This window comes from Staurois parvus, unplaced genomic scaffold, assembly GCF_062004578.1.
Source record: "Staurois parvus isolate SC_StPar_1 unplaced genomic scaffold, SC_StPar_1.0 ptg000748l, whole genome shotgun sequence".
Lineage (NCBI taxonomy): Eukaryota > Metazoa > Chordata > Amphibia > Anura > Ranidae > Staurois > Staurois parvus.
This window is the reverse complement of record NW_028318544.1, coordinates 3,323,956-3,348,416: the sequence shown is the minus strand read 5'-3', so window position 1 is coordinate 3,348,416 and position 24,461 is coordinate 3,323,956. Positions and strand designations below refer to the sequence as shown.

The window sequence follows — 24,461 nt, the reverse complement described above, 5'->3', positions numbered from 1 at the left end:
AGCTTTATTTTTGGAAATGTCTGTAATGTTTTATAATGAAAAGGCGACAATAAAGGTTTAAAGAAACACTAAGGCTTGGCTCGCACAAGCCTGACTATAAAGTCACACGACTTTCAGTGCAGCTTTGGTGTCTGACTTTGATACGACTTTGATGTGACTTTTTACTCTCTGTAACATTGAAGTCATATCAAAATCGGACCAAAATAGCACAGGAACCACTAGGAAATGTAGAAGTCGGACTGACTTGTGTAGTATTTGTTAAGATGGCTTTCATAGGGAAACATTGAATTTCACATGTCATCCAACTTGGGGTCTCACAAGTTGGATCCTAGATCACAGCAGTGTGAGCCAAGCCACAAGGTACCAATAAAAAAAACAAAAAACCATGTAATGTTTACCTGCCTTGTGCAGTGGTTTTGAACACAGCAGCCCCGATGCTCCTCTTCTCAGGTCGTCCTGGCTCCCCCCCCCCTTCTGAGTGCCCCCCAGAGCAAGCTGCTTGACACTGCTTGATAATGCTTGACACAAGCTGCTTGCTCTGGGGGCACTTGTGCTTGCTCGCTCCAAAGCCACCTTTGTGTGTCTGTAAGACACACAGAACACGGCTTGGTCCCACCCTATGCTCCCTCCTTACTGGCTGTGATTGACAGAAGCGGGCTACAACTGCTGTGTCACAGTCAATAGGGAGCTAGAACCACTGTTCTTGTGCATAGCGTTGAGTCAAGATTGGTTTCAGATAAATATTAGGGGGGCTGAGGGGGAGCTGCACACAGAATGCATGAAGGTAAAAATCCTTCAGCCCTTAGAATCACTTTAATTTAAAAAAAAAAAGTTAGTCAAGTCCATCCAAATCTGTTAGTACATCTCTCTATGCTGGCCAAGGGTGTCTCCATTGCTTCTTCATCCAGAGTGGAGCCACTCTAAAACAAGCCATAAATAGTTCCTCCATCCACACAAAGGAAACCCTTCCTTCGGGACAATGTACTTTAAAATCGTGATTCTGCTGATTGACAAAAGCTTTCTAACTTGTACATTTTCAGAAAGTGATCTAATGATTGACTTCTGGTAAATAGGGGACACCTACACTGATTGAAATAGAGCCGGTCCCTGCTGAGATGGGCGAATTTGGGTTAATCTATAACCACCTTAAGAAAGGAAATGTGTTACTGGCCAGATCACCAGGTGAAAATAAAGATAAAAAAAGCCTAAACAAAAAAGAGAAAAAAATGAATTCAGCCACCACATCTAAGGACTGGTAATATATTGCATTTCTGTATTAGGGTTTAATACCACTGTGCCAGGGCAAAGTCGCTTGTCTTTAGATAGGTAAGGGAAGTTTCACCAAAAGCTACTACATGCAGCTAAAAGCGGAACTATATTCAGCTTGGCTCCCGTGATATGGCGTCCTGGAACTCTCGCTGACTTCTTCCAGCAGCTGGCTTCCAGGTCCAGGCCACTTTCATTGATGAGCTGATGACGGGATGCACGGGAGTTCAGTTGGCTTTGATATTGCCGAATTTCTACAGTGAGCTACGTGTGTGCAGTTCACTGTACAGGGCTGACAAGCAGGTAGGTTAATTTAATGTAGAAGAGACCAAGCATATTTCTCTGGCATTCTGCCTGTTTTCCATTTTATTTTGTTTTATTATAAAGTTACACTTTAATATGGGGGAGGGATGAGTAATGCAGTCCATAGATGAGTATTTACTTATTTTTTCTCGATTCTTCCATTCAAAGTAAATGGGGGAATCTTGTAAACACCAATCATACATACCAGCTATAGCCTGCTATGCTGATCAAGCAAGGAAAACTCGACTGGGTAGTTGCACAGAAGTCGTTAAGTAGATTGACTTCTGTACAACCAAGGCATCTCCTACATTCATCGAATTTCAGCCGGTTCAGCAGGAATTTCAATCCATGTATGGCTGGCTTCACACTGAAGCCTTCTCTAAAACAATGTTGGGTAAGCACAGCAAGATGAAATGAGAGCATGTCATAGGGTTAGGGTTGTCTGAGAGTTTTCTATACCAGTTTTTATTCCTGTGATCCTGGTCAGATGAGACATGACTGTCTACAGAAATAAGCTGGGTAACTTACAGGATCAGGAGTGATCAGAGATCAGCTGAGAGAGGAATTTTCACATTATCAATTAGGAAAAGTCATTGTTCTGAAGAGCTCTTGTGTGAACTTGTCTTGAGCCAGTCATAGATGGTTTGAAACTCGGCCGGTTCAGCAGGGACCAGCCAAGATTCGAATCATCTATGGGCAGGCTGATTGTACCTAATTAAATTGTTGTACGACTTGGGTACAACTAGCCTGCTGGATTTTGTCATGCGACTATAGCCAGCGGCTATAGCCACTAGCATAAATGACTGTTCTCCCAGCAGAGACAGTTTCCCCCACATGCCCCCCGCCAGGAGAAAACAGTAGCTCTGACTGTATTGATGGGGGAATCAAGCGATTTTCTTTTCTGCAACCAGGCGATTTTATGTCCTGCAACTGTGTTGTCTATGGCTTTCCTTAGAGGACCTATATCAGGAGAGAAATATGCCACTGCAGATGACTCCTTCTGATAAAGAGAGTTGCCTGGCTGTTACACTGACCCACCAGCTTCAACTCTTTTTAGTCAGTTCCTGAAAGGAGCCTCAAAAACTACCAGTGGGTCAGTATAGAAACCAAACAACTAGCAGGAAGAGGTCAATAATCGTATTTCTCTCATGATATGCTTACCTTAGAACTGAAGTAGATTTACAGCTCGATCATATTAGAATGTGGTGCGGGAGAGCAGCGTTCCCGTGCGGCTTCCTGCACCGCATTGCAATCTGCTGCAGGGTCAGTTAAAGTTAATGACTCCCCCTGAACACAGGTCACAAACGCCTTGCATTTACCCGCACCAAACCGCATGGCTCAAAGTACCATGCAATGCGGTTCCTGTGCTTTTGAAAAAAAAGTAGTGCATGCATTAGTTTTAGCGCAGTGTGGTGTGATTTCAGCTTATTCAAATGAATGGGTTTGAAATTGCACTGCACAGACCCACATATGAATTGCACAAGAATGCACAACACGTTTCTGTGCGATTTAGATCAGGGCATAGTGTGAACCGGTCCTTAAAGTATATCTGAAGACATAACTTTCTTTAATTGCTCATTTTTTGGCCATCTGTGTCCCATTGGGGTGATTTCTCTTCATTTTATATTTCTCTCATGATACGCTTACCTTAGAACGGAAGTAGATTTAAAGTATATCTGAAGCCAAAACGTTTTTTAATTGTGCATTTTTTGCCATCTGTGTCCCATTGGGCTGATTTCTCTTCATTTTCTGTCTGTTGGACACAACAGGAAGAAAATCTTTGCACAGGGAGTGAAATCCCCTCTTGGAAAGTTGTCACTACAACAAGTGTCCCCATTTGTAAATTTCCCATCTATTCTTGTTTCCTCTTTTCTTCAGTCACCATGACTAACGGTGACAGTAAGGCTCGGATCACATTGCCGCGACATGTTATCCGACTTGTGAGACCCCAAGTCGCATGACATGTGAGATCCCATGTTGGTCAATGAGAGCTGTCTTAACCACTTCCAGTCCGGACACTTTTAGCCCCTTCCTGTCCAGGCCAGTTTTCAGCTTTCAGTGCTATCACACTTTGAATGACAATTGCGCGGTCATGCAACACTGTACCCATATGAATTTTTTAGCATTTTTTTGAGACAGATAAAGCTTTACTTTGGTGGTATTTATTCACCGCTGGGATTTTTATTTTTTTTGCTATGTGAATGAAAATCCAAAAATTTAGCAAAAAAATTTTGCAAATAAATAGTATTTCATCATAAATCTTGGCCAAAATGTATTCCATTATCTTTTTTGTAAAAAAAAAACCCCAAAATTAGTTTATAACCAAAAATTATAATTTTTAAACATTTATTTTTACATTTTTTTTTATTTTTTTATATTATTTATTTATTTATTTTAAATACTGTCACCCTAGCAGTACCGTGTCACCATGGTGACACTGTACTACTTATGGGGGTGATGAAGATTTTTTTTTTTTACACTGATTGCTTTTACACCCATAAAGACTGTAAAAGCAATCATTTCTCCTTCTCTCTGGCTGCATTTTTGCAGCCATTGAGAACTACTGAGTGAGCTGTGATTGGTCACAGCTTGTCACATGGGACAAGGCTATTGTGAATAGCCTTGTACCATGTAACCTCTGTGATCATTCACAGATTTCACACGTAGTAAGCAATGATGCCAGAAGTGACATCTTGCTTACTACTCTGCATATGATCACTGATTGGCCAATCAGTGATCACATGATCGGGACCTCGCACAGAGGACATAGCGGGCACCGAATCGCGGTGCTGCGCGCTCCCAAAACGGCCCGTTGTATATAAACAGACACCCAACCCTGCACTGCCACCCTCCGGCCGTTTATATACAACGGCCAGACGGGAGGTGGTTAATTAGCACTACTGAAGTCGCTCCGACTTTAGAAAAGGTAACTGTATTACTACAAGGTAACTTCTATCTGACTTGTGCCCATAGACATTCATGGAAGCTGCCTCCAAGTCAGATCCTCATGTATATTGATGTGATTTGGATCCGACATTAAAAGAAGATTACCCAGGCATTCCCTGAAAGTTGCTTCAGAGTTGCTTCAAACTAGTACCCAACTCGCCTGGCAAGGTCGCACTGTGAGTCGCGCGACTTTCAGTTTGCAGTAGTATGAACTGAGACTAAATCTTCCCAACTGTAACATAGTAAGGGGAATTGTAACAAATGAGAATATCAACGACTGGACTAAAATATTTGTGGTAATGGCTATTTTTTTTACCAGTCAATAGGCTCTATATACTTTGGTTTGGAAGAACATTTTTTAAATTGTATTTAGGCATATTGTACTCTGCAGTCTCTATAGAGCCAAGGGAGTGACATGCCATTCACAAAACATGGCTATGTGTTTGTAGCCCAGCTGTCTGTACGGTCCATGTGCTGCACAAGGGTCATCTCTGCACAAGGCCGGCGCCCAGCCAATGCATAAAAATGAGTCCGTCAAAACAAGAAAGCTGCAGACTGATGGAACCAGCAAGACATTAACATCTTTCTTATTGCTTAATGCGCCCACATTTGTTTTTCTTCCCCTTTCCACAGAGCCTGACATGATGAAAGCATGGAATTCAGTAGGCCAACATGCTGCCTGGTGTACACTGATGAGCCACTTGCTAACTGAGCATGTCAGCAATTCATTACACCCGCTCAGGAAACCCTGGGGGTTTCCAAACAAACCTTTTCACTTGGAACATGTTTACAGTGTACACTAAAAAGTGTCAGGAACTGGAAAGCGTGTGTTAATTAGCAGCCCCGTGTCCTGGTATGTCATTTAACAATAACATGAAATGGAAAAGAATTTGGATTCACAGTTTTGTTTTCAAAGGGCACGTTGGAGGCCCTGGGTTCTAATTCTGATCTCACAGTGAATATGACTTTATATTGTATACAGTATGTTACATGAGATAAAATGTACTTATTGGAAACATTGCTTTGGATCTGTTCACAAGTTAAACTCTAGGCAAGTAGCTAAACACACAAATAAAATACATCCAATTGCCAGAGGACTTCTATTTCTGTTCATCCAGTTCTACATTTTACACAGCCCCATTACACAAAACAGCTAAATAGATGACGCCACCTACAGTAGGGCCCATTCACACTATGTGCTGTTCAATGCTTGGTGCCCCAATAATCATTTTCTATGTGCACTGATCACACTGCAATGATGCCTTCAGGTGGACTGCAATGCATTGCAGAAAAATGACAGTAAACAATTAGCAGAAGGCTGATGAGTTCATCCCTGTGCTCGCTCTGCTCTCTCCTCCAATCAATATGCTTCTTCTCATTTGTGTGCAGCACATCTAAGTGTGTCTTAGTCCTGCCCCTCCTTTTCTATCAGCCAGAGTATCCTGCCATCCCTCCTTTTCTATCAGCCAGAGCATCCTGCCATCCACCATTTCAATTGTATACTATTGACCAAATTATTGAATCTAGTGTAAAAACAGACTGAAAGGTACACATTACGTTAAACTAGGAAACAAAATCAAATGTGGGTTTTAGATTTCTATGTTTGAGAACTGATGGGAAGCTCCAAAATTGCTGACAAGATAGCCAAGTGCATAGTCAGTATTTGGCTTTGGCACAGATGGGAAGAGACCTCCTAAGAAGGACAGCTGGGAGGACACCTGCCAGTCCAATACAGTGAGTCCCGGCATTTATATCATGTGACACACAACAAATGGAAGCAATGTAAGTATGATGAAGGACTTTCTTCTTTTAATCCCATTGTATATGCATTACAAGTCAAAACATGTTTGTGATTGTGAATGAGTTATTTTAATATCGAAAAAGTCCACTATTGGCCTCTCCTGAACTGAACCAAATGAAAGTGATATTAATGGCATTTTTTAAAAAATAACAAACATGTCATACTTACCTGCTCTATGCTGTTATTTTGCACAGAGCAGCCCTGATCTCTCAGGTCCCCCTCCAGCGTTCTTGGCCCCTCCCTCCTACCAAGTGCCTACATAGCAAGCAGCTTGCTATGGGGACACCCGAGCAGGCCTACTCCCGAACCGCTGCTCTACGTTTCCATTCACACAGAGAGCAGCGGCTCAGCCTCTTCATTGGCTCACTGGCTGTGATTGACAGCATGAGGAGGGAGAGTCCCAGAGAGCCGAGGCTCACGTGCACATTACTGGATTGCGATGGGGCACAAGTAAATACTGGGGGGCGCTGCACACAGAAGGTTTTTAACTTTCATGCATAGAATGCACAAAGGTAAAAATTCCTGAGTCTTTACAACCATTTTAATGATCATCCTTATAGTTTATGATCATCCTTATGTAGTGTGCTGTATGTAGCACACACATGGTAAACAGCTTATTGCATTCTTTATGGAGAACAGGGAATGGCTGTAGATTTAATACAATGTAGTAATACAACGTATTAATACAATGTGCATTTATGGGGGAATGTAAATTTTATAGGATCATCACAATTCTGTCCTGGGCTGCTGTGAGCATTTTAATCAAACTGCTGTAAATTAAAGGATATTTAAACCCAAGCACACAAATGTAATATATTGCAACTTACCAGTCCTTAGATGTGGTGGCTGCTTTAGTTTTCTTTTTTCAGGATAAAATCATCTTCTGAAAGCAAATGAAAATACATTGATCTTGCAATAATTGTCCTTTTAACTCCCTGTGGACTAAACAGATATCTCAAACAATAATATCAGCTTTACCAGAGGTCTTCTGTGAACCACAGTACACTTTTCTATGTGATGAAGACAAGGAAATGTTTGTAGTCCAAATCAGGGTAGCAGCCTGGGGTGACAACACTGCTCCTCAATAGATACAGTACATTGAGTGAGAGTTGTCACCTGAGGACAGAAAGTGTTAGTGGCAGGATCACCAGGTGAAAATAAAGGGGGAAAAAAAGCCTTGAAAAGGAAAACAAAAGTTCACCACGTTATGGACTGATAAGATGCAATTTACCAAGTTTATATATGCTTTAAAAAACTGAGGCTGCATTCACATCTGTGTCTTCTGGGAACACACATTTCTGGGTTCCCAGATGTGCTTGCAGTGGCCCATATACAAAAACTTGGAGCTCCACTCAAACCACTGCAAAACTTCCCCCCGCAGTCCAAAGCACAGATCAGGTGTCGGTGTTCAAAACAAGCTCATCTGGGCTAGCTGAATCAGACTGCAAGACATAGAATGGAAATGCTGCACAGCAGAACCCAGCCACTATATAGAGAGGTAAAGGTACTGCTTCAGCCTGAGCGCCTCCTGGCTATGCTGACATGTTTCGCCCCACCTATGGGGCTTAATCATAGAGGAGGAGGAGTTCAGGCTAAAGCCATATCTAACCTCTCTATATAGTGGCTGGGATCCGATGTGCTGCATTTCCACGTGCTTGCGGTGCCATTCATTCTTAACAATGCCCCAAATGAGGCCAAAAAACACATACTGTAAAGTACAGAAAAATCAGTTCTACACCTAAAAAGATGCAAGAGCTTCCTTTGTCATGTGTAGGGAAGCCCATTCATGCAAATTCTGCACAAAAACGTTCTAAAATCAAGCAAAAAAAAAAAAAAGCTCAGAAAAATGTGCTTTAAAGAGAAGTTATATGTGAATTGGCAAGAGGGTGTAATATCGCTTTAATATCCAATAAAATTGGAGAAACACTAAATAAAAGGATAAAAGAGGGCAACATAGAGTTTATTTTCCCCATAAAGGTCAGAAAAGTAAAAAAAATCAATAAAACGATATCCTAGAACTTGTAAATAAACACCGACTAGACATCACATTAGGTCTGTAAAATCAACATTACTATCATTATGTTCTGTACTTTTCAAGCAAGTCTGCAGGAACCAAAGTGATCTTAAATGTCGACTTCTAAAGAGCTTTTTCTGCTACTTAGCCGACAGCAGGCAAAATTCCACCCAGGGTTTGAGCTAAATGAAGCTATAGATCTGAGCCTGCTGGTTACACAAACCTCCGCGCAGAATACTCTGAGGGATACTACATCTTGGACAGACGGAGCAGTTTGCCAGCTTTAATGAATGAATACTAAAAGGACCCCAAATCAACAGAGGGGAAACTTGTCATTTATGTACTGTCAGGGTCTGCAGCCATGGGAACTTTGCTGCTGCTGCTGAATGGCACCTTACAAGTCCAAAACTCCCCTAATGTACTTTCAGCAGAATCCTTCTGACACAAGCATTAATCCAGAACTCACAGAATCCGTTCAATCATAAATGCCTTCTTGTAGTCTCTGGCAGATTAATCCTTCCATTTATGCATAAGAAACCTTTTAACCTCATGAAATGTAATTCTAAAATGTTAACCTGACTCAATGCACAGATTGCTTGTATTAAAACAGATTTGACTGTAATCCAAATGCTATGTAAATAATGCATTACAAATTGACTTAAAAGGTAGCTACAATTCTCCAACTTTGCACAGCAAGTTCATCAGCATTAATTCCTATTTCTAAAGATCTCCATCCTAGGAGTACTTTATAATCCATTTATGTTCAAGTCATTTATTTCATATGAGGCAGAGACATTGTTGTATCACTGTATTACATGGAGAAAGGCCACTTTTTGTTTCAATATAACCTGATTTTAGTAACACTAATACTTAGTATATCAACAACTAGCATGAAAATCATCACCCTTTAACTGGTCATGGCAAACAGCTAAATAGTAGATTGTACCTTTCAATTCATTTTGGAGTCTTTTAGATGTTTGGGAACTTTGGAGATAGGGAACATATCATGGGCAAGCAAACCCGATAGAAGGTTGTTAACATTGTACTCTGCTGAAGTATGGAAGTATAGCTTCTCACATAGGAGGTGGTTTATAGATCAGTCTATCCTCCTGTCCTCATCTATAGCCATACATTTTGAGTGCAAAGGAAAATGATTACAAATCCAAGTGGTGAGAATTAGGCTTCTCCAGTGATATATGTCTTTTGCTCCTCATTCCACTATAATGCTGGCCTTACACCTGTAGAATGGAGACTTTTGCTTTGTTTCGTTCAGATTGGAAATTATAGAAATTGCTGGTCTGACCATTGAATGGTGCCTTCGTGAACTCAACTAATTTCAAAAGTCTTTTCATTCTATGTACTTTGTGAATTAGCCGTTTTTCATAGAACCATTGTTCTACTACCGGATTCTCTTTGACAAGTCATGCACATAAGACTAGATACGATTTTTCTTCGACAGGAGCAAAGTCAATGATTAGAAATTAGTTTTTTTTTTCATTAAATTTGAAAACGATTTGCCATCCCTGTTCTTCAATTTTTTATTCACTTTGGTTGAAATTGGTTATCGAATTTACCCTTTTAATTCTTACATAATCAAATTACCATTCTGAAAATTACAACTTTATAATGAAATTCTACAGGTGTAAGGCCAGCTTAAGACATTTAGCAAACTCCAAAGCCTGTAAGGATGAGTTGCTCTGCTAGAGTTGATACATAGGTTGGGGACCTGGGAACATCCAGCCTTAAAAATCTGAACTAATTGAATATTTCAAGTCCACAACCAGGAAGATTAATCATGGTTAGACAGTACAGCTATACTTTACCAATTTTGGAATCCATTTCTAGTGATTCCACAAAATAAGCCAATGTCTATAAATATATCTATATAACATGTCAACTCTTAATTCACTGGCATACAGTGAAATCTCTGAGATTGTAAGCTCCAAGGAGCAGGGCCCTCCTAACCCTCTTGTACTGAACTGTATTGTTGCTGTATTGTCTCCCGTTATATTGTAAAGCGCTGAGCAAACTGTTGACATTATATAAATCCTGTATTATAATAATATTAATAAATGGTCTGCCACCTTTTGGCTCTTTCAGGCAGCAAAGAAATGCAATGTGCTATAACTCATAGAATAAAACTTCTTGTAGGCAAACTGCCCCCACCACCCCTCCCCTGCAAAGGCAATGGTATGAGATTGTTAGAAGAAGAAATATACACAAATAAATAGATAAATAAATATAATGAATTTAAATGTTTTAGTCCTTCTTCATATTAATTCTACATAACATATAGCAAAACTGCTACTTTTAGAATTCTTAAATGTTTGGAGCCATTAGGCATGATATTACTTCTCCAATGAACATGGGGGGCACAGGCAAAGGCATAAGAAATGCCTTTTTTTTTAAATGTGAGTGCCTGGCTTAAATTTCACATTATACCATGTACATAAAGCTTTTTGTGACTACAAATTTGCCCTTAAATGGCTTCAGGGTGTTGCACAATCGCTAATTGCTTTCTAATTACTGAACTACAGTACACCATGTAACAAGTCAATGAATGGAAGATATTCTAAACCAGAGCACACGGGCTATTCAGCTGAGTCACAAGCACCAAACCGACTTGTCAATTTGATGAAAACTCTGGGTTTTAACTACTATCAAAGCATATGTAGAGATAATCATACAACACCAGCTAAAGCTTTGAAAAACTTTTAGGAACAATAGCCTTCTGTCAGTGGAGCTGAATGGCTAAAAATGATAACATTAAAGCTATTAGTGAAGTACAAGTTTTTTTTAGTAACTGTAGAGAAAAGAGGCTTGTTTAAACTGACAGAACCTTTTGAAACTTTGTTACACAAAAATCCATTTGCACAGCTTATGTTTGGAGGTTGAACAATCCAAAGCTTTTTTTAATAGATTATTATAACATGGAAGTATAAATTCTCCATGGATTTATGTAAGGTCATTTTTTAAATAACGGGATTATGTAAATTGTTTCTTCTATCGTTTTTTCTTCTCTAGTACAATGGTAGTTAATTCTACTTGTTTTGTAAAAATGTAACATTTCTCACGCATGCAACATGCTGAAGCATGGCATTGCTGGGCTTTATAAACTAGAAGGTAATGTTTGCTAATAATTATAGTGAGTATATATAATGCCAAACTTTTTAATATTTTTGGTTACAGTAGGAACACAGTATTTATTATCCCTTTTCAAATGTTTATTGCAATTGTTATTTATACCCAAAAACAAAAATTTAAATATGTTAAGAGTTTCTTAAATAAGGTGGCTACATTAGTTTTCCTTTTTTAAGGCTTTTTTGTTAAAGTATACCTAAAAGCAAAATTTTATGTTATTTGTTTTGTTGTTGATAGACTGGAGAGGTATTAGAACCCCTGTCAGATTTTATTGCTGTCTGTGCCCCCGTTGAGGAGATTCACCTTCTCTATTTGTCCTGTTTATCCAGGGATGTTGAATTTATATTGCCCAATGTCCAGGACATGTAGTTCCGGGCACTGGGCAGGTAGTTTTTTTAACCTTGAGCCCTGCTGTGGGCAAGCAGCAGGGCTCACCTGTCAGGTAAAAGCATTCTGGCAGCGGCGCTGCTGCCTGATTGCTATCACACAGCCCACAGTGCCAGACTCCCCCCCCCCCCCCACGTTCACCTCCCCCTCGCCTGCCGGATCACTGCCATCGGCTAGAGGGGAGGGAGGAGAGTGGACACGTTCCCTTCTTGTCCTGACCCAGAAGTGACGTTATGATGGGTCCCCATTGACAGATTTCAAAGCCATCGAGGCGATGTGCACTGCATTACATTCAGGGGAGTACAGGGAAGACATCCAGGGTCTTTTAGTCCTTAGATGTCTCAATAAAGACCTCAGTAAACCTATCACCAAAAATCATCACATAAGGAACTTTTATGGTATGAACACTTTTTCAAGGCACTGTATATAAGAGCAGTCTGATGTATTTACATACAGTACCACACAATCTTTTCTCCTTTAAACAATATAGGTTGTATGAAAACAAGGCACTCCTTGTGGAGCTTATAGCTTATTTCAAAAGTACTTAAAGAGGATCTTCAGCCCTCCCTCCGAAAAAAAAAAAAATACTGTAGCTACTGATTTTTAATAAAAGGACACTTCCCTGTCCAGGATCCAAAGCTGTCCACACCCAGGCTAGTTCTTTTCCAGTCTTTGGATCCCTGGTGCCGCCATGTTTACTAAGGGAAGTTGTCTGTCTCCTTGCAGCTTCACAGCTGGCATCAATTTGCACATGCGTGAGCTGCACTTTGTGAATGGTCCTGCAGCCTTCTGGGACCTGAGATACCCTAGAAGGCTGCTGGAAAAGAAGGTAGGGGGCCAGCAGGCTTCCGCTTGGATCGCCTGGGCAATCCGAGCAGAAGTGGAAGCGAGCACCTGTCAAAACCAGGTACCCACCCTCCCACTTCCACCAAAAAATATGTATCCATAAGTTGTAGGAGGGAGGAGGTGAAAAAACAGAACCTTTTGGGAAGTATTCTTAAATGGTCATAATTTCTTTTATACAGGGAGTTTTAATAAGGCTAAGCCATATAAAAAACATTTGCTCAATCTACAGTTCTCCGTATTTAATAACAAACCATGGAAGATACGGAATTTAAAATGTGACCATCACATAAAAAAATGACTTTAGAATGGACCTTGCAATAATAACTAAAAATATGTGCTCACTGAAAGGAAACTATACTTTCCATTTAAATAATCCTGGATCCAGGCATTGTGACTGGGTAGCCTTGTCTGAAGACCAAGCCCCATACAAGTACTGCAAACATATGTTATACATTAACAATTAATTAAAACCAGAAGCTGCAATACAGACACCTGAGCTTGTTCCAGCTCTGTGGCAGGCCAGGTTGCAGAGTCCTTATGACTAAGCTCTTTTGGCTGAAAGCATGTCTGGCAGTGGCAGGCACCAAGACTCGTTCATAAAAGGGAGGAATACTGGTGTTTCCCATAACCACCAAATTAGATGTGTTTCAGTAATTTCATGTGAACTGACCTTTTGGTTGCTATAGAAAATGGCGGTCAATTTCATTTTGTGCTTGTTTTAAAAGGAAATGTCAGTCTTTTCAATACTTTTTAAAGATAAGTTAGGGACCTTAGATTGTACGCCCCTTGAGGGTTAGGGACTGATGTGAATGTACAATATATATGTAAAAGCGCTGTGTAAATTGACAGCGCTATATAAATACCTGAAATAAACGAATAAATAAGATGGAAAAATTAAAGTGACTAGCTTGATGCATAATTTTATCATTGTGGGTTAATGGGGGTTTTTTTATTGTGTTTGTATGTTTAGTGTGTAATTGTATACAGTATGTACCTTGAAACCTTTTTATTTTCTTTAAATCAAAATGATAAAATTACTGCATATGCTGCATGTACTTGAGGGCCTTCTATCTTTCATTGTTTGTATTTGTGGACCTTTTTTTTGTAATTATATACTGGATGTACTTCAGGAACCTCTTCCCTTTCATGGTTTGTACTTGGGGATCTTGTTTATTTCTATAGTTTTCATTTGGTATTTGTATAGTTTGCAATTATATACAGTATGTACTCGGGGACCTCATTTCCTTCTGTGGTCTGTATTTTAGGGACCTTTCTTTCTTAATGATGCTTTCTCTTTCTCTCTCTCAATAGAAGTCTAACAGAGCGGCAATCCTGGTTGAAAACAACATAATTCTCTACGTGATTGAGACTTTTGTTATAGTAACTTAGGTCATTCATCTTGTTATACTATCAGTACTGATGCATAGAGACTCTATTGTCACATCAATTCTTAACAGCTGTGAAACCCAGTGTAAAAATTGAGCCTAAGCCAGAAGAAATCTAATAAGAAAAATGGTCAGTGAATCCAATAGTCAGAGAATTATGTAGGATCAGAGGCATAAATCCATTGGGTACACAGCTAATATCTTTACACATTTTACATCAAAAGGTGCTTAGCAATAAGGCAGCCCATACATGGAGCTTTTTTTTTTTTTCATTCGACCTGCTGACCCAATTCCCCTATTCACACATTTGAGGTGAATGAAGGAATGTGCCTGCTAAGTATGTTGACAGAGGGGAGGCTTCCCCATAGTCAGAATATACTGATCAGTGCTGCTGGCTATTGCCTACAGAGCTGATTGAGCAGAGGAAAACTGACAGGGAGGTTGTACAGAAGTTGATTGGTAGATTGACATCTGTATGACCTCCCTGCCCATACATGGATCGAAATTTGGCTCATCCCAGCTGAACTGGTTGAATTTCAATCCATGTATGGCCAGTTTAAGGCAGCTTTATAATTAAGCACCTCTTGGTGCAAAACATGTCAAGACATTATCTGTGTACCTGATGATTTTGTGCCTCTGATCTTTAATAAATCTCCAAGTAATGCATTGCTGCTCCTCAGACCTCCTTTCTCACTAGATTATATTGGTGGCCTGGGGCAAGGCTAAGGCTTTGACAGAGCAGCTGCATGTAGATAGAGCTTGAATCCCTGGTATCATTAGCGTCATTTGGTGCATGTGCCTAGTTCAGGAGCACCCACCTGGGACTTTCAAAATATCCTTAGTACTTTGTTTTTCAACTAGTAATTAAAAAAGGTACAGATTTGATACTTTAATTTAATGTTCTGATTCAGCTATGGAACTCACAGAAGGGAAAAAATATGTCATTAATAAAATCATATTTCCCACAATCGACTTTTCATCCACTGCTGAAAGTTGGCAGAACTAGATATAGTGGGAATAATTTGTATTATAGCCAAGAAGAAATGTTCCCATAACTCATGTTAATTTAACAGGGTGTTTTTTCTTTTGTGAAACTAATTTTAAAAGGCCTTCATTTCTCCTTTTTAATGGTGTCATGAACATTCGCAAACTGGTTTAAAAAACAGCTCAGTCTGAATCCACCAACTAACTTATGTGGAGAGACCAAACAAGTCTTCATCACAGATAGCTAATATCGAAAAATAAATGTTTTTCTTTGGCCATTTGCACTATTGCAGTGTATCAGCACATGCCTGTTAATACACATTATGCAATGCAGTAACATGCGCTGAGTTAAGCCTGACACCAAAACACACTAAAAAGATGCATGTAGCATCTCTGGCAGAGTACCTCAAAGCAAGTATGAATTGCTGTGCATTGTGCTGAAGTACAGCGCATGTCTGTTGGCAAGCTGCGTTGGGTTGCCATTCAGAAAGAATGGAACCGCTACGCACCAATGTATGTAACATGTTTCACCACATTGCAACTGTATGAATGGACCAGGTACTTTGGCAGTAAGTGGGTTAAATTATTCATACCTCCCAGCTGTGCCTTATAAATGATGATGGGATCTTTTTGGGCTCAAATACCTCCTTCATGCTGATTGATGGCTTCTGAAAATATTTGAGCAGGGTGGAACACATAAAATATGTCTATAATTTTTGTAGATTGTTATTAAGACATCTTTTTTTGACATTCAAACGTGTCTTAGTTTGTATTGAAGTGTAGTGTGGGCTTTAATAGTTTTTTTGCTTACTACCCACAAACGGTCTGCCAAAAATGTACATAGCTATTAATATATACAGGTATTAAAAACAATTGGAAATGTTCACAGTACAAATCTGGAAAAGTGTGCAGATGATAGACTTGACAATAACATAAGATGAGAAAACTCACAGAGGTGATGCGATGAAATGAAGAAAATACATACAAGTATATTTAAAACATACAACCAATATACTAATATACAGGGTATAAGACTCATGATACCCTATAAAGTGAAATAAATTAACTTTATAGCTTGAAATCTAATATCTCTTCTGTAGCCATACAAATGTTTTACACACATCTCAAGGGCCAAATTACTGAGCATCCAATAAAGTAATTCTGTATGTTTACCATCCATCATCATTGAATGAAGCAAAAGACACCATGGCAGTAAAAACAATATGGCATGATCCATAAAAAAAGTTCAGGAGGTTTGCAGTATGCATGAGGACCAGCAGAAAACCGTTGGTCAGGTTGAGTTGTTGGACACCTCTAGTTCTGGGGCTACAGATAAAAGAAGAATCAGGGGGCACAAATTACAGCATCATTGAAAATACCTTTAAAGGTAGCTCAGGGATGAGTGCTGGTTAGGAGGTCAGCTGGGGCCAAGATCAGAACCACAATATCAAGCAGAGATCAGAAAAAATGACAAACCCTGGTGCAGAAAGATGACCTGAAACCCAGGTATTGTTAAAGCGGTAATAAACTCAATACCAAAAATATATATTTTTATTGCAGCTTACAAATCCTTAGATGCGGTGGATGCATTGGCTTTCTTTTATTAGGCTTTTTTCCTTTATTTTCACCTGGTGATCTGGCCAATAAGTCTTCTTTTAACAGACCAAGCTGATCAGCAAAAGTGGCAGTTAGAGTGTTGGGACAAACCATTAAATAGTGACAAGGGTGCCTACAATGGTCAGCTTTTATTCACTGATGTAAAACCTTCGTCCGAAAAGTATGAAAAATGTTGTCTAAAAAGTGTTAGCTGGCATTCGGTTTTAATTTGTTAGTCAATATTCATCTAAATCTGCAAGTCAAAGCTGGCCATACACGTATCAGTTTGGTTTTTTTAATCAGTCAGCGGGCTGATCAAAAAAAAGCTGAATGGATTCCCCCATCCACATATTTGAGGTGGATGGGGGAATTCTACCCGCTGTGTCATTGTAGTCTGACAGCAGGATTCCTCTGCCATCAGAGGATTGACCATTTGGAAACTCGGGCAGTGCCCGAGGGCCCGGGGTCCATAAGGGGTCCCATGAGGTGCCCCTGGTACCTTTTTCATAGGCTTTTTTGAGTTTGGGCAAGGACACAGGGGCCCCATGATCCCCTATTGCCCGGGGGCCCCATGCGTTGTCAGTCCGCCCCTGGGTAAAGTAGATCCAGAGAATATCCAATTGCCTCTGGGGGGATCAGGAAGGAATTTTTTCCTCTGCAGGAGCAAATTAGGTCATACTTTGCTGGAGTTTTTGCCTTCCTCTGGATCCATTGTGGGGCTAGGATTATCACTTTTTTTTTTTTTAACTGGATGGATGTTTGTTTTTTTTCAGCCAGACTATGTAGCTATGTAACTATGATAACAATCCAGACAGTCCACCCCTGTCTGCCATCATACACCGATCAGCACTGCAACCCGATTGACTGCATCGCAGATGGAAGCAACATTTTCCAACAAGCCTGCTTGAGAGCAGTCAGTCCATAGATCAATGGCTCTCTAATTGGAATGGGCATAGATGGATCAAAATTCAGCCGGTCCCTGCTGAACCAGCCAAATTTCAGCTTAACACTACCCTTTCCACAGGCTGGCAATGCTGCTGTCCATAGGTGTGTCTATTGCTCCTCCATCCAGAGTGGAGTCACCTCAAGACAGGAAGTGTATTACTGGCTGGATCACCAAGTGAAAATAAAGGAAAAAAGACTAAATAAAAAGACTAGAAATAGAAAACTAATGCCACCACATTTAAAGAACAAGCGCATCCAAAATTTAAAAAAAAAAAACAAATAATGCAGCACAAGGCACATAACTTACAGCCAATAGAATGTATCCCTTGTACTGATGCCTCTGCTTTTAGTCAAAATCCCCCTCCGTGAAATGTATTTATATATATTTTTATTTGAACTTTGCTGAGATAGTTTTAATCTGCAGTAGACCAATGCCTCCATAAATTATAAATCACAACAGTTCAAATGTTTATTAGTCCTGTACAGTTATCACTAGGATTATGCCTTAGCATGCAATGAAAGGCAATTATTTCCATACACGAATAGCTTCCCTCTTTTATCACTTAGACTAAAAGGAACATCTGTCTACTTATCAATACTTCTGCTTTTTGTCAATTTCCTTCTTTTTTCATTTGAAAACTTAATTGACCTTTAGCTTTCTCTAAGTGAGCATGATAAAAGATTACAAAGAATAGGTGCATAGGTTATTCTCCAGTAATTCATTATTATATCTTCCTTTTTCTACAACACACATTAATACAACAGAGAACCAAAAACAAATCTTTAGGCTTCAAGGGTAAGATGTATTCTTAGGCTCCATGCACACTAGCAGTTTAAAAACTGCTAGAAAAAAAAGCTGGATAAAAATGTTAATATTATCATTTTTGCTGGCATTTTTGCAGTGTTTAGGAGCGTTTGCAAAAAAGTGTTTAGGAGCATGAGCATATTTTATAGAGCGGCAGCCGCTGGCGTCCTTAACAACCAGCTGATTGTCAAGAAGCGGGCCGTTCGCCACATCCTTAACAACGGGTGAGTCATCAGCTGTCAGTGAGGTCCTCCGCTGACAGCTTAATGGAAACAAAACAATTGCGGACAATGAGAACTTCAGGAAAATAAACAGCATGAGGATCCCCCCAGATCCATACCAGACCCTTATCTGAGCATGCAGCCTAGCAGGCCAGGAAAGGGGGGATGATCAATCACCCCCCCCCAAACCATAAAAGGCCACTTGAACCCAACATGGGGGGCAAGCGGGGCCGATGATATCACAAGAGAGGGCCCCAGTGACATCACCAACTGGCCCCGCCCTTTATTTGTTTAGAGAAGAGAGGCAGCGGAGTTGGCAGATAGTGGGAGCCAGCATCAGGTTAAGACTTATTTTTTTTGGGGGGGGGGGAGGCGGTGGATTCTGCTGGAGTTACTTCGGGGAACATTGTTTTTGTTTTGTCTTTTAAATAAAGAACTTGTCCAAAACTGTCTCTGTGTTTTTATTTATTTTTGATACTTTTTTGGTGAATAAGTAGAGGTACAATGTACCCCATACTCATTCACATGGGTGGGGCTGGGATCTGGGAACCCCCCTTGTTAAAGGGGCCTGCAGACACCCACAACTATGGCCCAGGGGAGCCTCGCTGACAGCTGACAAGTCATTTGTTGTTAAGGATGGTTTGCCAGCCCACTCCTTAATGACCAGCCATTTGCTGGACAAAAAAAAATGCTGTGAACAGTATTTAGGATGTTCAGCATTATATTCTGCTGGCAAATTGCTCCCAAAAATGAAAAAAAAAACCCTACCCCTGCTCCTAGAAGCTGAAGCTTAAAAAACGCTTCTAGCCTACAATAGTGTGCATGGGAACATAGGATAACACTATTTGCTGTAGGGGCAGAAAAAAAACACTCATAAGTAGCTGCTAGGAGCTTAAAAATATGCTAATGTGCATGGAGCCGTAAATGATGTATTAATCCTCTTCCTGCTGCCCTGCACCAATTCCAATAGCTGTCTAACAGTCATGCTAGACATATAGCCGCAGTCATTTAGCAGAATCATTGGCTGACCCTGCCTAAATGTTACTCTTTGACACCATCCATGTGCCCCTCCTCCATGGATGTGCTTCTTTTTTGGCAGCTGAACAAAGTTTGGAGCTGCTGTTAGGTAAATGTTAGACAGCTGTGACCATCAGAATACAGGATAGGGCATCAATGTGGGAATTTTAAAATAGATTATCCTTAGAATACAATAAAGGCATTAAACAACCCTTAGCAAAAAAAACATACGATAGATAAAAAAAACTTAATTATTCCTGCCAGAAGAGGCACCATCTTGAAATCCATTAAAGATGAGCATCTGCCTTGGCTTGGGGTTTTAAAAGAAAGCTTATACTCTGTGCAGTACAGCAGATGCTGGGGAGTACACATCACCCATTCTTGTACCTCTGTTAACAAGATGAATCATAAGCATGTGATAAGAGGGGACAATGCTTAACACGTAACTCTTGTCTATATATTGGATAATCAGGCTTTTTAAAAAAGAACTTTCAAAAAGCAGTGACCCATGGCAACCCACAAGAGTTCTGCTAACGGCATATGCTACTTCTTTCTAAGTCTGGCTAGATCCACTGGCATTTGACAGATCCTGGTCTGGGATTATGCCCCCATACATCCCTGAGAAACAATGAGTTGTCACTGGTGCTAGTTGTATGTTTACTAGAACTTGTGCCAATCAACTCCAGATGAGCTCACAGTGACTTTTTCATATTAGTTTGCACCCTGTTACATTTGAGTGAGGAAGAACTGGGGTCTCTGTATAAAGAATCAATCTTACTCAATTACTATTTATGTGTGATGTAACCTTTAATAACTAGCCAGAATCCATTTTACACTGGCCTGACTTCAACAAAGTAAATTCTGATAGGTTGCTACACGTTGCCGCACTAGGAATAGGAATGAGAAGAATTGAGAATTTAAATTTTCCAGTAATTTTGCTACATGGATTGAAATCAATAGGGAAGGCAAAAGAAGGTCTTTTTTTGGTGGTTGTTAAGGGCACAATTGGCTTTAAATGGCTTCTAAGGTTTACAGAAGCTTCTTTTAATTATCCTGTAGCTGTTCTTGTGCCCAAAAGGTCCAAAAATGGCTACTCATTAGCATTGTGAGAGTACACAAATACAACCAAAAACACACAAAAGAAAAAAATATATATCCCACCACCCCAAAAAAAAGATCAATTTTTAAAGCTCTGAGCCCTGTTCATTCCAAATGCGGCTTTAAAATCATGCTACTTCAGCCGAAGCAGTGCGATTTCAAAGCCACCACTCAGTGTGATTTCATGTGCGGCTTATTGAAATCTGTAACGTCATTCACAGATGTCACTGCAAGTCACACATTAAATTGCCAAAAGTAACACAGGAACCTTTTCAAAATCGCTGCATGTCAGAGTTGCACGGATTTAAACGGTTCCATAGGCACAAATAGAGCACGACTTGTCATGTGATTTTGAACTGCCAAATCGCATGACGAATTGCCTTGGTGTGAACGGGGGCTGAGAAAAATTCAGACGGCGTGGTTTGGCAAAATTTCACTATTGGGGAAATCAGTCATTGCACCAGAATGACTCTGCTCATCCTTAAGTAGAAATTCTTAATTGACTAAACCTGTTAATTTTGCAGTGAAATCTACTCATATAACTGCCCCGTGACCCTTCTTCGACAAACAGAACCTCCAAATTTCAAGCACTGCCAGCATAGACAGTGGAGATGTTTTACGTAAAAATAAGCATTCCTACCTACAATTTCTAAGCATGTCAATGGAAAGACTAGGATTCAAGAACCCTTATATTTAGCACATCTTTGGCTTGACAACTTAAAGCAACACTTACCTTGTTAGAGGTGTCTTTTGACTGGCAAACTCTTTAAGGAGAGCATGATGCTGGCATCACCATACACATCATCACACAAAGAGCACAGTGTTTTCTAGGGGGAAAACAAGTGTTTATTCAATATATGAAAATAAGATAGATGTATATTTTCCAATCTTATGTCATTATTTATAAAATGTATTCTATTAGTGCCCTGGCTTACAGTATTATTACATTTATATATAAAGGTGAATGTACCCTTAAACTATATTTTTATTTGTTTTTAACATAATTCAATTCAATACAAGATAATGGAACTGACCAAATCAAAGCACATATCAATGAACTTTCAGCAATTTAACCCACAGAGGTTCAGTGGCTGCCATGATGGCCACATATGATCATAGCAGCTTCTTCACTAACCCTTTTTAACGTTCTATATAGTTAGGCCCCATGTACAGGGAACACTTCTGAATGATGGAAACGGACTGCTGGAAAACATAGGTTAAAAAACGTCTGTTTATGTGTGTTTGCTTTTAGAAGCGGTTTTTAAAGATAAGCATAGGAGAACCTCCCGAATGCCCAGAATGCACTGAAAAGTGGTAAATTATTAACTATTTCAGACTGTTTCAGAGAAATACAGAGTAGAAGCAGAGACAGAAGTATGTGTTGAGATAATTATGTGGGCGTTGCTCATTAACATTTCTTTTGTTTCCAAGGGTGGGATAGGTGTCTGGTGGAGTGAGTCATTAAGGTCACCTGGCAGAGGGTCTTCATGAGGAATTTGAGGTATGAATGGGCATTAACACATCTTTTGTCTCCAAGGGTTGGAGAGGTCTGAGGTGTGAATTGGTCACTACAATATGTGACAAGCTTAGTAGGAACATCCTGTTTTCAGTGTTTTGTCCATCTGAGTACCTTGAAAACGCTTTGCATGCATTTTTCATGATGAAAAAAGGCTCTCGACAGCATTGGGAACTGGAAGAGTTAAAAAAATTTTCGAACACAAATGCTTATAAATGCTATTTGCCGCGTTTACAAGCATTTTGCATTTGAAACGCTGGTAAAATCGACTGCTGAACACAAGTTTTCTGCATTCAAAAAAAGACTGTAAACTCAAATGCCTGTAAACGACTGTAAACAAAGATGTGTACATGGACACATAGGAAAACATTAGGGTGAGTTCAGGGGCTGCTGAAAAAATGCTGAACAGCTCCTAAACGTGAGTTTATCAGCTGCAGTGTACATGAGCCCTTAGTATTTAGCACTTATGCCTTACAGAACTGGGGTCCGTGGTTTGAATTTTGGCCAGGACACTATCTGAATGGAATTTGCAGGTTCTCCCTGTGGGTTTCCTCCCATAATTAAAAACATGCTGGTAGGTTAACTGGCTCATGTCTAATGTGGCCTTAGTATGTGTATACAAATTGACTATGAACATGTTATCACATTCTGCATTCCAGTCCCAATCTGAGCAATCTGGAATGGTTGAGGAAAGACCTGATAATTTATTTTGTAAATATTCTATGGAAAAAGGCTTTCAAGCGTATCAGACATGGTACCCAGCTGGCCAACAGAATTGCTGAGGAGGATACAATTGAATGGATATACTTACATACACCTGGTTTTCAACATATGAGCTGCTCTATTACTAAACTACATATACTGTACAGTGGTGAAAATAATTATTTGATCCCCTGCAGATTTGTTACTTTGCCCAGTTACAAAGAAATGAAGGGTCTATAATTTTTATCATAGGTGTATTTTAAATGATAGAGACAGAGTATCAACTAAAAATCCAGATAAAAACACATGACACAAATGCTATAAATTGAGTTGCAGTCCAGTGAGTGAACTAAGTATTTGATTCCCAAGCAAAACATGACTTAGTACTTGGTGGAGAAACTCTTGCTGGCAAGCACAGAGGTAAGATGTTTATTGTAGTTGGTTACCAGGACGGCACACATCTCAGGAAGGATTTTGGTCCACTCTTCTTTACAGATCTTCTGTAAATCTGTAAGATTTCTTGGCTGTCGCTTGGCAACTCAAAGTTTCAGCTCCCTCTATAAATTTTCTATAGGATTAAGGTCTGGAGACTGGCTAGGCCACTCTGTGACCTTAATCTCCCTGGTGATCTGATTATGTCAATATTTTTGAATGTCAAAGCAATACATTGTTTTGCATGAAAATTTGTTGTTTTATATTGTAGGCCTGTAATTCTTAGGAATAACTCACTTAAATCTGTCCAAACAAGAGTCTAGTAAACATCACAGGTATGATAAAGTTTGAAACACGAAATCATGTAATCAAACCAAAAACACTTAAATTTGAAATAGAGCACCAAGTTCGCACATCACTGAGCTCAGTCACAGAATCGTTGCTGTCATCACTTTCAATGTCTGATGACGCATTTCCCCACGAATCACTATGGCTCAATTCTGCAAGTGATTCTAATTCACTATCGCTGTTTTCTAACTGGTCTAAAACCACTTTTGACCTAAAGGGATGCTTTTTGGATGCCATGGACTTTCTCACATTTCCAGGCAAAAAGAACGATAAAAGTGCAGGCAGGGCACAGGACAAAGCACTAGGGACAAAACTGAGGTGAAATGGTTTGATACAGTAATGTAATCCTAACAGATTACAATGTATTGTGTGTATGTCATGTTTTGTTTACTTTTTTAAATCTCCCGCCGGTTCCGCCCCCTTGCGTCACGGCAATCACAGGGAAGGGAACCCAGAAGACAGATGCCGGCATCGGCGGGAGGAAACAGTGGGAGGACATCGGGGGATCGCAGTTACAAGGTAAGTTACACTATAATGTAATCCGAGTGTGGCTCGAGGTTACCGCTTTTGGTACTGAAAATGAACCCCGAGCCACACTCTGGATTACCGCCAGGGAGGTTAATGTGCTTGTTCTTGAGCCACTCCTTTGTTGCCTTGGTGGTATGTTTTGGGTCATTGTCATGCTGGAAGACCCATCCACGACCCATC

General features: G+C 39.9%; 1 protein-coding gene across 2 annotated transcripts in view; it reads right to left on the bottom strand.

The window, feature by feature from the left end:
* Positions 1-24,461, bottom strand: part of SULF1 (sulfatase 1) — a 206,381-nt gene that overhangs the window by 140,955 nt on the left and 40,965 nt on the right. The window contains exons 2-3 of one of the 2 annotated variants that reach the window (XM_089654284.1): positions 21,489-21,582; positions 7,144-7,199 (exon numbers count right to left, since the gene is read on the bottom strand). The gene's annotated coding sequence lies outside the window, so the exon portion shown is untranslated. The remainder of the gene's footprint in view (positions 1-7,143; positions 7,200-21,488; positions 21,583-24,461) is intronic. The other variant, XM_089654285.1, reaches the window with a different exon arrangement.